The sequence below is a fragment of the Phalacrocorax carbo genome, chromosome 10, assembly GCF_963921805.1.
Source record: "Phalacrocorax carbo chromosome 10, bPhaCar2.1, whole genome shotgun sequence".
Taxonomy (NCBI): Eukaryota; Metazoa; Chordata; class Aves; order Suliformes; family Phalacrocoracidae; genus Phalacrocorax; species Phalacrocorax carbo.
Genome location: NC_087522.1, coordinates 20,509,819 through 20,526,372, shown reverse-complemented (window position 1 = coordinate 20,526,372; position 16,554 = coordinate 20,509,819).

Here is a 16,554-nt window from a genome sequence, read left to right as displayed (position 1 = left end):
TATTAGTCACAGCAGCTAAAGTGGAATTGATGTGTGGAACCTGAAAATTAAGGAAGGAGAATTCTTGTTGATTGATTTTTTTAACCTGCCTGCTAGTCATATTGCACAAAGTAAGTTCAAGTAACTTCAGAGATTTCATCGTACCGTTATTGGTTGTTGTTCAGTAGAATTCACAAGGACAATGTATGTCTCTTGTGCTGGAATGCTGACTCTGTCAGAGGAGATTGCCACAGAGGTTTAATTCCTCAGGTCTGAGCAGCTGCAGAAGCAAATGAAGAAGGGACTGGTTTCTTGGAGGGTGGTGCGGCAAAGTGATGTTGGGAGTTGATGTTGCTTCCCTCTTTCAGAGTTTGCCTGAGCCCATGGACATGGTATAGGGGACACTGAGACATGGGTGACTTTTCCTTCTCTCCCCCCTTATGCATTAGCCTTAAGGAAATCTTTGAGATTTCTTCCTTTGGTTACTGATCAACAGTGAATGCCTGAAACAAGCTATGCAAAGCTGAAGTTTTCTTACAGAAGAGTCTGGCAGTGGTCACTGCTGATATGGAAGCAGATGTAGTCAGAAAAGGTCACAAAGTTTTTAAAAAACTGGGTGTTCCTTGCATTATGAGCCATACTGAATATGCCACACTGTGGCTTAGTCCTGAATGTTGCCTAAGAACCCAAGTGAGTTTTCTGTCTTGTAGTTCTTCCAGAAATGTCCACACTCTCTTCCTGACAGATTGCTGGTGAATATGAAAAGGAATGTCACAACTGTGTAAATCCCAAAATAGATGATAACAGAAGTGTCTGAATGACTGCTGTTTGTTGGCCAACTTAGACTCTGTGTTGATACCAAACAGTGTCCCTCAGTTGAGAGCTGGATCTCTCAGCCAGAGAATTTAAAGCTGCCATAAGATTTGCGCAGGATGACTGGAAAAGGCCAGTTTAGCCCATCAATGCCTTCTTCCTAGAGAGGAGGTAAGTGATGTGTTGGCTGCCTAAAATATTTAAGGAAACATCACAGTGTCAGTCATAGGGTCACCACATTGGCTATTCTTGTAAGGGACCGCTTTTGTTTGTTTCTTTTTCAAGGGAAATGTGGTTCTAGAGACAAACCATGAGAAGCTCTTGCCTTTCCAATACAGACAAGATTTGTACTTGAGAGGTACCTCGCATTTCTCCTCTCACACTTTAAACCGAAGCTCTCAGGGGGCGGGGACAAAAGTGGCAATGCTAATGTCATCACATCCAACAAGGGAATAAGCCAGGCTAAGGAGAGCAGCTACAAAGGTGCCTTAACTGCTTCATGAGATGGCAATCAGAAGACCAACCAACTCAAGGGTTTGCAGAGCTGTAGTGGGTCCTCATTCACCCCTCCAGGGAAACTTGCATGCTCAATTACCTCTCTGAAATGCCTGTACACCAATGCATGCAGCGTGGGGAATAAACAGGAGGAACTGGAGGTCTGTGCATGGTCACAAGGCCATGACCTGATTGCAATCACAGAGACATGGTGGGATAGCTCACGTGACTGGAATGTGGTCATGGATGGCTACAGGCTTTTCAGGAAAGACAGACCAGCAAGGCGAGGTGGGGGAGTTGCTCTTTAAGTGAGGGAGCCTGGAGGTGGAGGAAGAACAAGTCACGAGCCTATGGGCAAAAATGAAGGGACAGCCAAATATGGGTGACACTGTTGTGGGCATTTGCTACAGGCCACCTGATGGAGAAGAGGAAGTCGATGAGGCCTTCTACAGACAGCTGGAAGTAGCCTCACAATTGCAAGCCCTGGTCCTCATGGGGGACTTCAACCACCCTAATATTTGATGGAAAAGCAACATGGTGAGTCATGCATGAGCCACAGGGTTCCTGCAGAGCATCGAGGGCAACCTTTTGATGCAGGTGGTGGAGGAGCCAACGAGGAGAGATGTGCTGCTTGACCTTATCCTAACAAACAAGGAAGGGCTGGTTGAGGATGTGAGGTTTGGAGGTAGCCTTGGCTGCAGTGACCATGAGATGGTGGAGTTTAAAATACTGTGAGGTAGAAGCAGGGCTATGATTCAGGTTACAACCCTGGACTTCAAGAGGGCCAACTTTGGCCTCTTCAAAGACCCACTTGGAGGAATTCCATAGGCTAGAGCTATACAAGGCAGGGGGATCCAAGAGAGCTGGACATTATTCAAGGACCACTTACTCCAGGCTCAAGATCGGTGCATCCCCAGGAGGAAGAAGTCTGGCAGAGGAGCCAGGAGACCCACATGGATGACCAAAGAGCTCCTAGAGAAACTCAAAAGGAAGAAGGAGGTTTACAGTACATAGGAAAAGGGACTGGCCATGTGGGAGGAATATAGGAATGTTGTCAGGGTATGCAGAGATGCGACGAGGAAGGCCACGGCCCACTTGGAATTAAATCTGGCAAGGCATGTCAAAGATAACAAGAAGGGCTTCTTCAAATACATCAGCAGTAAAAGGAAGACTGGGGATACAGTGGGCCCCCTGCTGAACAAGGAAGGGGCCCTGGCGATGCAGGATCCAGAGAAGGCAGAGTTACTGAATGCCTTCTTTGCCTCGGTCTTTACTGCTAAGGCTGGCCCTCAGGCATCTCAGCCCCCAGAGGAGAGAGGAAAAATCTGGAGAAAGGAGGACTTCCCCTTGGTTGAGGAGGATTGGGTCAGAGATCACCTAGGCAAACTGGATCCTCACAAATCCATGGGCCCCGATGGGATGCACCCACAAGTGGTGAGGGAGCTGGTGGATGTTCTTGCTGAGCCGCTCTCCATCAGCTTTGGAAGGTCATGGAGGACAGGAGAGGTGCCTGAGGACTGGAGGGTAGCCAATGTCACTCCAGTCTTCAAAAAGGGCAAGAAGGAGGACCTGGGAAACTATAGCTGGTCAGCCTCGTGTCCATCCCCGGAAAGCTGATGGAGCAGTTCATCCTGCAGGTCATCTCCAGGCATGTAGAGGACAAGAAGGTTAACAGAAGAAGGCAACAAGAAGAGATCATGTCTGACCAACCTGAGAGCCTTCTGTGATGGCGTGACTGGCTGGGTCAACAAAGGGAGAGCAGTGGATGTTGTCTACCTCAACTTCAGCAAGGCTTTTAACACTGTCCCCCACAGCCTCCTCACAGACTAGCTAAGGAAGTTTGTGCTGGATGAGTGGACCATAAGGTGGACAGAGAACTGGCTCAACAACAGAACTCAGAGGGTTGTGATCAATGGAGCAGAGTCTGTCTGGAGGCCTGTCACTAGTGGTGTTCCCCAGGGGTCTGTGCTGGGTCCGGTCCTGTTCAATATAGTCATCAATGACCTGGACAAAGGGATAGAGTGTAACCTCAGCAAGTTCACTGATGATACCAAGCTGGGAGGAGCGGCTGATGCACCAGAAGGCTGTGCTGCCATCCAGCAGGACCTGGACAGGCTGGAGAGCTGGGCCGAGGGGAACCTGATGAAATTCAACAAGAGCAAGTGCAAGGTCCTGCACCTGGGGAGTAACAACCCCATGCACCAGTACAGGTTGGGGGCTGAACTACTGGAAAGCAGCTCCACTGAGAAGGACCTGGGAGCGGTGGTGGACAGCAGGTTGACCCTGAGTCAGCACCGTGCCCTTGTGGCCAAGAAGGCCAATGGTATCCTGGGGTGCGTTAAAAGGAGTGTGGCCAGCAGATCGAGGGAGGTTAACACCTCCCCCTCTACTCTGCCATATTGAGGCCACATCTAGAGTACTGTGTCCAGTTCTGGGATCCCCAGTTTAAGAAAGACAGCACTACTGGAATCAATCCAGCAGAGAGCTACCAAGACAGTCAGGGTACTGGAGGATCTCCCTTATGAGGAAAGGCTGAGAGACTTCGGTTTGTTTAGCCTGGACAAGAGATGAGTGAGGGAGGATCTTATCAATGCTTTTAAATATCTAAAGTGTGGGTGTCTTGAGGGTGGGACCAGACTCTTTTCAGTGGCGCCCAACAACAGGACAAGGGGCAATGGGTACAAGTCAGAACACAGGACGTTCCACCTCAATATGAGGGAAAATTTTACTGTGAGGGTGACAGAGCAGTGGAACAGGCTGCCCAGACAGTTTGTGGAGTCTCCTTCCCTGGAGATATTCAAAACCTGCCTGGATGCGGTCCTGTGCCCCCTGCTCTGGGTGTGCCTGCTCAGCCAGGGGTGTTGGATGAGATGATTTCCAGATGTCCCTTCCAACGGCTACTATTCTGTGATTCTGTGATTTCATTTAATATATGATGTGATGTCCAGATCTATATTTCAGCTGCCTGAGGTCCACTAGACTCCCTGTACCGCCTTGCAGATGGTCAACACCTCTGATATCCAACCTGAAAACCTGACAGGAACTTGAAAGCCTCAGAAAGAGTAGGTTTATATATTGTATAGATACATTGGACTATGAAATAAGGCATATACTCAGATAAAATGAAGCCAGTTTGCAGTCATTATCTGTATGCCATGAGATGAGGTCATGGTGTTGGTCAGTATTAGCTGTCATGCCTGTCTTTTGTCCAACGGTGAGGTTTTTTTGTCTGTAGAAGCCAAATGTACTTATCTGTCTCATTCTGTATTAGATGGGGCGTGCCTGTCTGTCTGGATGTCCCAAGGTGCTGTGAGTGTCTAAAAATGCCTGGGTGTGCCTGCCTCTCCTCTTCCGCACTGAGATTTCCTTAGCATATTCCAAAAGTGTACACTTGCATTGATTATCATCATTATTATTATTATTATTATTTATTCAGCAGTCACATGCTTCAGAGGGATATTTTAGGATCTGTGACTCACTAAACTGTAATTTCCTGTTCAAAGCTTACCTGAAGAAAATTGTCTTTGTGGGGTCCTGCTCATGGTTGGGACATGTGCTCTTGGGTGAAACCGTAAATATTGAGAAAGATACTGGACACATACCTGTGAGGTCTTCAGACCTTGCTCTAGCTGCAATTGTTTGCATCTGCCCAATGGGATGATTAATTTACAGGCTGATGTAGGAGAGATTCCTTGCATTTCAGGACAGTGCTGTAAGGAAACTGGAAAGGCTTCTGAGGAGAGCTGAGGAGGCTGGGCACCTGGGGTCTGGTGACGCATTTTTCTAGGTGGATGTGAATTTTCTGTAGCATTTATGCTGTTGGGTGAGGTTTTTATAAACTGAAAGTTTAAGGGCCCTATGAGGACTCAAGTCTATGCACATTCAAAACCAGCTATCAATTTGGAAAGCAGTATAGCCTGTAAGGCCTCAGTCCACTTCTCCTTGTGCATTCATTGGCATTGATGGGACTGTTGGCCATGTGATAATTGTTTTATCAAGTCTTTCATCAATACTTATAGGGGCACACCACAAGCCTCACCCCTTTCTGAATGGGCCAAAACCACACTGTGATGAGGATGGTGTCAAACACTTGTGAATAGGAGAAGAGATCCCTCACTGGCTGTGTTCAGCTGCAGAATTCCCAAGCTGCAGCGAGCTTCCAGCATACACAGCTGCTGCTGCTACTGTCTGTCACCAACTTAGTCAATCATCCATTATTTATTTCCAAATCGTATGTAAAGCTCTGCACCATAGCCTTTCATCCATGTGCAGGGAAAAGAAGAGACAGAGCTTCTGAAAGTCCTGGGAAAACAAAAGCAGAGAAGCCTCTACAATCCTTTGCTTGGGAGATTGTCTTATGTAGTTATATCCAAGGAAGAGAGGAAAGGGAAATAAAATCATATGCAACACAAGGTTGCCACCTTGATATGAATTCCTTTTATCTCTCCATATCGTTTGTTGCAGTCAAAAAATCCTTTTAGCACAAGAGATCCTTTGTTTACAAGTATTCATCAAATACAACACACTTCACTTAGAGAGTATTGTGCATGTGCTTTCTTCCACGGTCTGGGTTGTGTGATCGGTCAGTTGATCCTGCTGGGCTGCTTGGTGCCTGATGATTGCCTGGTTGAGAATGGTTAAATCAGGACTACAACGAATTTCCCAGGAATAGTATACAATCAAGGAAGAATAATGAACTGAAATGTTTGTGCACAAATAAGAGCGCCTCCATGCAAGCCATTCCTTGGGTGTGTATATGAGCAGCATCTTTGTCACAGAAATGTTTGCTGATAAAGAATTTGAGAGGTAGATGGTTAAAGAGAACAGCTGTTCAGAATTAAAATGACTGTTCCAAATTCTTTTTTTAACATACTAGATTCTTTCTTTTTCATAAGGATGGTAACAAACTGCTAACTAAGAAGCTTAGCCATGGAAGCTAAAAGACCCAGGACCAAATCAAAACCATTTATCATCATTCCCAGTGTTTCCTTTTGCACTTTAATTAAAAATGAGTACTCCACTTTGCAGAACGGTTGCACTGGAAGGGAATGCTGCCAACAAAGTTTGAGAAACACTTTTAATCTCCTAAAATCAGTTTTGACAGCCCATCTGCAGGCTGCAGCTATAATCTCTCTAGTGAACACCAGTGTTCTGGGAAAGCTCTTGCATTTTACTCAGGCTGGACTGAAGACCAGCAAGGCTGATTCCTCTGTTGTGTGTGAAAAGAGTAGATCTGGGGAAAACCTCACCCATATCTCTCTTGCGAGCAGATACTGAGAATTGCAAAGCAGGCAGTCCAATATCTTTCAGCCATCATTTTTCCTCTATCTTATCTACCAACATCCAAGGCTGTCCTAATTCTGAAGGCATATCTATGCCAGGTGAAGGAATATGGTGTGAGGTTTTTGAGTTAGCAGTGACCTAGATCTGACTTGAGAACAATGCTTTTATTGAGACCCTAAGGAAGCAGACCCTCGCTCCATCATCCCAGCTACTACTACCCCAGGGAGACCTGCAGGACTGCTTAGTGCTATGCCATGGCAGTATGGGGGCTTGAGTTACTGGGCATCAGCTGCTCCACCACAACTGGCAGGGTGCCTGCTCTGACCCTTCCTGAAGGGGAAGACACTCATTCCTATAACGCTGAAAGACTGCATGTTGTGCGGCATTAGTGGGGAAGAAGGGACTGCACAGAAAGAGTTTCTGCAGAGATGCTTGCACCTGGCATCTTTTTACTGCCCAGGTAAATGGCAAGCAGTTCAAGGTCTGTAAAGATCACTTAACGCCAAGAGGTGGACCAGGTGACACTCAGCGTTCATATCGTACAGGAGTGTGGATAAGTCGCTTGGGTTTGAGTCTAATCAGACATCTAGTAACTGGATACTGAATTACTGAACAACATAAAAAGAATCCTAAAATGCACTGACTCCCCATAAATCTTGAGTTGCTGGCACTCGGAAGAGAAATGCCATCCAGTGAACACCAGCAGTGAAGCCTGCTCAGTTTATGTGTCCACATTAGGACTGTTAACTAGTCTTTACATCATGCTTACACCCTCAGGATCAGGCAGTGATTGTAACTGTACTCCAGGATAAGTACATATTTATCATTACTTGCCCATTACCTACATAATTAACGTCAGCACTCCTGGGCTGAACTCACACATACGGCTGTAACTCTCATTCAGCTGAGTTCTTCCATGGTAACATATAGGCAAATATCAAATGTGCATCTAACTACCCCTAAGCTTGAAAAAAATGTTTCTCTCTCTCAGTTTTGTGGATCAGTCTCTGTTGATGAGATTAAAAATGAAGCGTGGGAGCAAATGGGGATGCTTGTGCTTCTAATTGCTTGCTTTGTGCGACAGCCAGAGAGTGCGAGGCACAGCTATTCCCAACCCTTCTTACAGCTGAACTGCAAGAGGAAAACTGTGAGTACTAATTTTACAGAGCAAGCAGACCGAGAAGCGGCTGCCTTTTTAATATCTGTTCCAGCGACATGTGAAGGAGTTAAGATCTCACAACAAGCAGGGCTATCTGGAATGTTCCTAGTTTGGCAATGACTTTGAAAACCAGGGCTTACATTAATTGTGTTACACATGGCTTCCATTTTTATTGTCTTATGTCATAGGGCAGTCTTTGCTAAGGTGAAGATTCAATGCCGACTGACTTTGTTGTGCCTGATGGGTACCAAACCCTGGCCTCTGGGAAGGCTTTTGCTGTGCTAGATGTACCTGACCGGGCTGATGACAAAGGGAAAGTTTCTACTGTTTTCCTGTCTGGTCTCAAAAGTCCCTGCAAGTTGTAGATGGTGAGCAGATGAGAGGTCTCTAAGGAGAAACAGCCTGTTTCAGGAAGCGTGGCTGACGATGCAGTAAATGGCACTCTCCCCTAAGAGAGTACTTAGCCACGCTGTTGGCAGACCAGCAGGCCCTGCAGCTCAGTTAGCTATGCTATCTTTGGAAGAGAGGTGAGATGAAGGTGTTTTATGCTCCTGACCTTTAATATGCTTGTGCTGTTATTGAGTTTGAAGTGTAAGCTGCAGAGCCTGGGTCGAATTTCAGTGTAAATGCATTTGTACTTCCTTTTCCAGTTGGATATAGTTATTCTGCTTGCTTTTCTCTCTCTCCTAACATGCTAAGGGTGCTGCAGTGCACAGCTAAGCAGATGGCTCACTTCATCCTAGAGACAGATCCATTTCTGAGCATGGGGATTCTTGTATCTAAAGAAGTGCTTGAGTGAAATCACTTGAGTGAAAGCTGCAGTGGAGACTGGAGATCTTTAAGGTCATTTACCACATGTATGGGTGATCTGCTCACAAGCAAGCAGAAAAAGGGAGAAATGCTCTGAAAGAGGAACTCTTCTTGCTGCATCTCCAACATTCATCATCCTGCAACATGTGGGGTTTTCCTCAGGACGTGCAATCCCAGATTTACTAGAAGCAAATTTGTGAGATCTGGTGAGCACAAAGCCCCAAGCAGCATGGTCACAGGCTTACCATCTGTGTGTGACCCTAGTGGCATCAGGCTTGCAGTTCACATGTGAGATTCTTGGTTTTCTTCTTTTGTTGCAAGAATGGTTCTCTTCCCCAATCAGGCAGCTTTCCAGGCCAGACCTCATCTCCCAGGACACTGCAGTGATGGAAGGTGGCCAGTACAGTGTGGTATCAGTATAAATGTGTATATCAAGGAGCTTAAGTGAACCTTAAGTGGGGAAACATCATTGCTTCATCCTGTAAAGAGAAGAGGATTTCTAATGGACCTTGATCTATGAAAGCTTTTCAAACTCATTTAGAGGGACCACGTGATATAGCAAATGTAAGGTCCCAAGTGTGGACATGTAGAGATGAGCACTAGCACTATTTAATCAAAGCTCACTGAGGATTGCACTGCAGAATATTTAGTGATTCCTGCAACACACTGATGTTGCGTTGTTTTGCTTTTTGAAAAGGTATTTCTTTCCCCATAAGCTGTTGTGTACTGCTTATATTAACAAGATCACCCTGAGGAGAGTCCAACGAGCAGTCTTTATGGCCCCTACTTGTCTGTGCACAGCTGTTCCAATAATTTCTTAGCCCTAAGCAGGGGTGTCCTGTCAGCTCGGGAAAGGAAGGCTTCCTGGTGTTGAGATTTTGGCTGCTGTATTGGCATTTGAGTCTTCTCTGATGTCTCAAGATTTTTTTCTTGTTGCTGCCTGCCTTGGGCCTTTTCCATGCCTCTTCTATGATTTCCTAATTCACTTCTGCATTTTGTGTGACAGTGTAATGTTCCTTGGCCTGGTGGCTTGGCTCCCAGCTAAACATGAGAAAATACTTCTTTACTGTGAGGGTGACAGAGCAGAGGAACAGGCTGCCCAGAGACGTTGTGGGGTCTCCTTCTCTGGAAACATTCAAAACCCACCCGGACGCGTTCCTGTGCCCCCTGCTCTGGGTGTCCCTGCTCAAGCAGGGGGGTTGGACAAGGTCATCTCCAGAGGTCCCTTCCAACCCCTGCCATTCTGTGGTTCTGTGAGAAGGATATCATGGATGAGCAAGAAAATGGAAAATACTGCAATATAAACAGTACTTTTGCACTTCTGTGAGGAAGCAATGGATGGTTGAAGATGGAGCTAGTCTATCTTCTTGAAAGATGAGCTGGTGGCTGGAACACCTGTATGAATCTGGATTTCTGGAGCAGGGACAAACAGAGGCCACAGCAGCAAAGCAGTGATGAAGGAAAGCTAAATGTCAGTGGTAGTGAAAAATCCACATGAGGTGTAAACATGCAAAATGTGCAAAACCCTTTTATCTGTCATCACCCTACAGGTAGCATTTGGTATCCAGATGACTCTTCTCTGGGAAAGCCAATGTAATCCTAAATTAATTAGAAATGGCCAGCCTTTTTAAAAAATCCCAGTGACAGGAATAGCAAGCAGAATTTTTCTAAGCTCTGACTCAGTTTTTCTTCAGACAAATCTGTGAAGTGACATGCATTGATTGTTTTCCAGATTGTACCAGAGGTGGATTGTAGTCAAGACTCCAAAGGCATGGATGTCTACAAATAAAAAAAGGAGATACTACTCCCAGATAAGTAACCAAACTTACTGAGATGGGCACAGTGGAGAAAGGTGGTTAAAGAGAAAACTCATTTTCTAAACAGGGACAAAAAGTTGTAGGGGCTTGATCTCGTCGAGCTAAGGTCAGTACGACACCCCTTCTACAAAAGATGGAGTTGCAACGTCCCTGTTGCATAAATTCAGAGGTCTGTGCATATACCAGTGAAGTAAATGGGCATATGGAACAGACTTTCTGAGAGCTTGTCCGCAAACCTGCCAAATCTACAGTAGATGACAGAGTTTGCAGCTCTCTAGGATTTTCTCATGATGATGTCAGGTGCAATGTATGAGGAATTCATCTGACACCGGTCTTTTCTTGCCCTCATTATTCTCATAATTTATATTAAGCAGTTCTACACTGTTTGAACAGAAAGAAAATGGACACTTTTCCTCTAAAATGAAAATATCTGAATTAATATAGATTTATTAAATTACTCATTGACCATGCGTCTGTTCGCTGCTCTGATTGCATCTTCCATCAACTACCCACTGATTTCATATCCAGATTTCATGTAGGTTTTAGTCCATTGGTTTTCAGTTAAAGATGGTTTGCTCATGAGGATCAGCCTAGAAAAAATCTCTCACTGGGCTGTTGCCTTCCTTTATGGAGCTGCATAATTATTTGACTATTCTCATCACAGTGCTAGGCTGAGAGATACCAGTACCCAAAAATGCAGAGCAGTCACAAGAATAAGCTATGCTTGACCTTATTAGTAAGATTGCTCATTCTTGTATTGGGAGGCTTTGGGGATGGTGGGAGTTGGGCCAGTCTGCTGGGAGTAATGGGGTATGTTACAATTATCCTTGTGTTGTTTACTTGCTAAGCCATTTAGTATTTGGTTTAGTTTATTGATTATTCTTTTTTGATGGTGTTTAAGGGTTCTTCCTACAGTAACTCATGTATATATCTTAAGTAGTAACGTAGCATAACGTGAAGGGCTCCACATAAGCCATACACTTTACTTAAATTATTCCTAGGTGATGCCCTCTGTACATAAGTACCCATGAGAACAGGAGACACTGCCACAAACCCATCAGCTGGTAACACAAAAGGGGTGAACACATGCTCATGAGCAGCACAGAACTCTTGAAGCTGCTGATTTCAGAGACTGGACCGTGTGGCATGCTAGGGCATTAACATTTGGGAGTGTGATCCAGGACAGGTGGCAGGGGCCTGAGGTTAAAGTCCAATCTCTTAGCAATGCCTTTATGCACTTCAGCCGAATGACCTTTCCACCTCTCTCCCCTGAGCCTCTCCCACTTTTCCCAATGACCCAGCCCCTCTGACACTTCTGCAGCACGACCTGCTGGGATGAGGTTTCTCCGCTGCATCTCTGGGGGATCAGGGCCAATACCAGTGCACCTATGAAGCCATCCTGTCAATGTATGATGAGTTTTTAGCATTTTACTAGTGAATGAGGAAATGAAGAGATGACAAGCATGGACAAAGTACTTAGAAACTTGCTTCTAAATATTTACCATATGCATTAAGAGTGCTTTAAAATTAGGACAGAGATATTTGAGATGCATTAAGGATCATAGAATCATGGAATCATTGAATGGTTTGGGTTGGAAGGGACTTTTAGAGGTCATCTAGGCCAAACCCCCTGCACTGAGCAGGGACATCTTAAACTCGATCAGGTTGCTCAGAGCCCCGTCCAACCTGGCCTTGAATGTTTCCAGGGATGGGGCATCTACCACCTCTCTGGGCAACCCGGGCCAGCACTTCACCACCCTCTTTGTAAAATATTTTTTCCTCATATCCAGTCTAAATCTACCCTCCTTTGGTTTATAACCATCACCCCTTGTCCTGTCACAACAGGCCTTGCTAAAGATATTGCCCCCATCTTTCCTACGGTCCCCCTTTAAGTACTGAAAGGCCACAGTCAGGTCTCCCCACAGCCTTCTCTTCTCCAGGCTGAACAACAAGGATACAGGAGTTGGTACAATCACTTCGTGTCATACTCACAGATCAGATCATTGTGTAACACAGACTTCTATAGATTGAAAGCAAGTAGGTCACTTTTATATCACAGCAAATATTTTATGAAAAGGCTGATTTGTGTAGACGGACCGGGTAAGCAACAACATCTTTGTTGCTTCATAGATGATTCTTTTTCTTCTGTTTGAGAGGTGGTATTCTGACATACCCTTGCACTCATAAATCCAGTGTTCATCTGCTCAGCTGATTGAGGTGTCAGGGTCACAGAAATGAGGAACACAGCTCCTAAGAAGAACTGCATTCTGGATGTCATTGAGACAAGCTGTTGCACTGAAAATTGGTATGGGGTATGATACAGCTAGTGTCTGGAAAACAAATGCCGTGTACAGTCACTTCCATGCCATCAGCACTAAAAGGTAGTCAGGCTTCAGAAACATAGTATTCACAAATGGGAAAGTCAATGCGTCCTGACCTGAAGGGCCTGAGATCTTTGGGTTGAATATATTCTGTATTGTTCCTGTAGACAGACTGAAAGAGATTTCAAAATATACTGATAAATCTGTACCGATTACTGATAAGTAATGACTATAAAACACAGGTAGACATATGAATTTTAATAAAGGAGACTCATACAGAGAGAGAAATGTGTGATGACTACAGCTTTCTATGTCCACTATTGTAGATATTCAAAGACAGGAGAGACATTTGATCTGCCATAAAAGCCGCTGTGGACAACGAAGTAGAAAAGCCATGAGCAATATAAAAATTCAATCTACAGCTTCTGTATTCTCGATACTTACCTGAGATACAGTTTGAAATGACCAGTTACTCTGCCCAGAATGGAGTCCAAGGTTTCGTCTCAAAGGCTAGTAGGTCAGAAGCCATAAAATTTTCCTCTCTGCTCACCCTTCCCTTTTAGGAAAGAACAACCATCCTGAGTTGCGTAGAGGGATAATATGGATGGAAAAGGTACTCAGTCAACCTGGAGCTTAAGTGTGAAGGATGTTGCTTTCACAACAGCTCTGATAGTGGATTTACAAAGGCAAGGAAACTTATTTATCTCCACTTTCCTTAAATCCAAATATTGTTATTACTTGGAATAATAATAAAAAACCAACACGATCGAGAGAGTCTGGTTGACGCTCTTATCTGAGTTTGGTAAAGTGGCAGAGACTAAACAAGGGTTAATGCTATGTTTTGGAGCTGGGCAAACAAGAGCATATAGCTTGGGAAGGCTCATGATGTCCTTTGTCAGTATGGAGCACAGGCTTATTACATAAGGGCATTTTCTGCTGGACAAAGATGGAATTTCTTACAGATGCAATTTTTTACAGATGCAGTGCTCAATATGTGAATGGAACATTTTTCTGCTGATTTGTCCCATACTAGGGAAGCGTGTCCTGGAGAAACAGCCCTATTGATGGAGGGCGCTCGTTGCCCTGTCTTACTTTCTGTTCCCTCAGACAACAGCCTACATTTCATGGCACTGAATCAAGCCATGAAGGTCAGTCATGTGGTGTATTGCTGATGGCAAATGTTAATTTTTGACAGATTTGTAGGACATATAGCTGTATTCATCTCCTGATGTTCCTATTATCATTATTTATCACTGGATTATGATAGCTTCTGCGTCCCAATGGAGCCCCACTGTGCTAAGTACTATAGAAACACATGCCTGGCTTTGCTGTTTTGGCTTATTTCCAGTAGATCAGCTATATTTGTGTATCTCCTGCTTTCCTGTCCTGATTTTTTGTGTTCAACAAAGGGGATATTTAACACACTGGGGAGAGGGGGATTGAGGGAATGATCACATAAGATCTTTCCCTGTTAATCTGTAAGTGTCCTTGCTCCACTCTCCATTGCATCGACAGAAAAACATGACTAGTTCTTTGCTGGTTGTGCAACTATCCCAGCATATTCTGTTAGTTGCTACATACCTGCTGACTTCATTATGATCTGCAAAGCAGAGAGGTGCTGTGTCACTTTCAATTATACAGATGAAGCTCTGGTATCAGTGCAGGTTTGTCACTTGTTTGAAACACAGGCTGAATCTCCGTTATGCGAGCTTAATTAATTTAACCTACTCTTTCCTATCAAAGCCTGATATAAAATACTCAACTGGCCTACTCTTGGCTGAGCTGGTCAAGAGAATATCCCCAGATGGAGATTCCTCTCATGTGCAAGGTGTACTGGAAGGTACTGGAAAGTGTCCTCTTGCTGAGCTAGATTGTTCCCAGCTTTGTACATTGTGAGGGTAGGGTCACACGTACAGCCTCTTTAAGTTTCTGTGAAGTGGCAGAGCAAGACTAATCTCAGTCTCTGATGATGGAGAGTGCAGCACCAGCATGATAGGCTGATATTTTTCTGATACCCAAGGGATCAACCTTGCTTCTTTGGGACCATATTGAAGCCAAAGATGAGATAATCTATATTTGGGGAGGAAAACACATTATTTTTTAATGCAGCCTGTGACAGGAATTTTGCTACTCCTGCAGGAGAAGGGATGGATGGTCCTGGGCATGGGATTCCTCTGCGAATTGCAGTCCAGAACTATTTGAGCAGACTTATGCACCTGTATTAGTTCCCAGAGCCCATGCTGAGCACTGATTCACTAGTAGTTTCCTACCCCCTAGAGGACCTTGTAGCTTAGAGGCTATAGGGCATCAAGGTGAAGCCCATAGCGATGCTCTCCGCAGCAGCTTCTGAATGGAAAGGAGAAGGAACCCATACCTTCTCAGCCATACTTGCAGCGACCGAGTAAATCCCGTCTCTGAAAATACCTTGTGCAGACTAAGCAGGCAAAAGCCCCATGAAGCTCTTGAGCTGAAAGACCCCCATAAATTCATGCCATCTGTACCAAACTGGAACTTTCCTCTGCCCAAAACAGTTTCCAATTACCTGACAAATAACCTTTGATAATGCAGTATTAACCCAGCAGAGAAGGAACAATTCATTTTTCACAGACCCAGCAAATGTACCAAGTTCCCCACCTTAGGTTAGCTGAGTCATTAGCATTAATTTTCTCTCTCTCTGGGCCTGGGGATGAGCAGCCCTGGCTTTGCAGAGATAGGTAGCCTGGAGTCAGCACTGGAGTGACTTATCTGCCTTCAACATTGCATAGTACGGAGGCACAGATGAAGAAGGGGCATAGTAGTCAGGATGGAAATAATGGGGTTTTATCACTACCTGTTGGGGGGAACACGTAAAATTCCTGGGAAGGAAGCAGAGATGTTAGGGCTACCAGGCAACCACCAATAGGAAGAAATAATGTGAAAGGAGAGCGGGGAAGAAGGTATCCAATTAAGGAGGACCTGCCTGGCCAATTAGGTGCCTGAGACAGTGATGGAGTGAGAACATTAAGATTTCATAGTAGGTGAGGAAATCTTTTTTAGGTAGACAGAATGTGCAGGAAAAAAAAGGTATGTGACTAAATGAACAGTGCACAGATGAAAATTCTTCACTGAAATGAAATAACCCCCTTTTTTTTAAAGTATTATAAGGCCTGGGGTTGTTCAAACACAGCGATTTTCAGAGGTTTTGTTCATGTTCTGCAATCGATGCTGCTTGTTGGGCTTTTCAGCTCTCTTCAATTTTGAAAAAAAATTAAATTAAGCATTTCTTTTTCACTTCCTGGCCTGGTCAGCCTGTCCACATTTTGCATCCTCCCACTGGGTAGCACAGGGCTTACTGCCAAACCAAAGCCCTGTTTTTTAATAGAAAATACAGTAAGCCAGGAAAGCAAATCCTGATTTCATTCATCTGACTAGAGAGACTCTTATTATATCAAAACATTCTTTCAGATCAGCCAAATATCTAAGGGCATAAAAATCAAGGACTTTGCAATCTGGTCACATTAGGGTTTATAACGCATGGTAAAATGATGGCATTCGAAGTTTACCAAGAAGTAATCTACAAACACTAGGTCTGTAGTGCAGTCTGGAGATTGGGATTACTAGATTATTAGGCATGTGCAATACAGAGGATGCATGGGGAGGTGACTGCTTTACTCTTCTTCCCTTCCCTCTCCTGGGCAAGCCTCGGCTGTGAGCAGTCACACACTGCCTGCTCATGGGCAGCGAGCAGGGCCAGGGCCCTGCTCCAGGGCCCTGATCTGCCCTTTGGAAACTGGGTGGAAATAAAACACCAGTTGACTCCCAATCCAGCAAACAAATGCAGACAAGCAGAGCTGTGCGGGATGGAGGCCGTGCTCCGGGTTTACCTGGCAGCTCGATC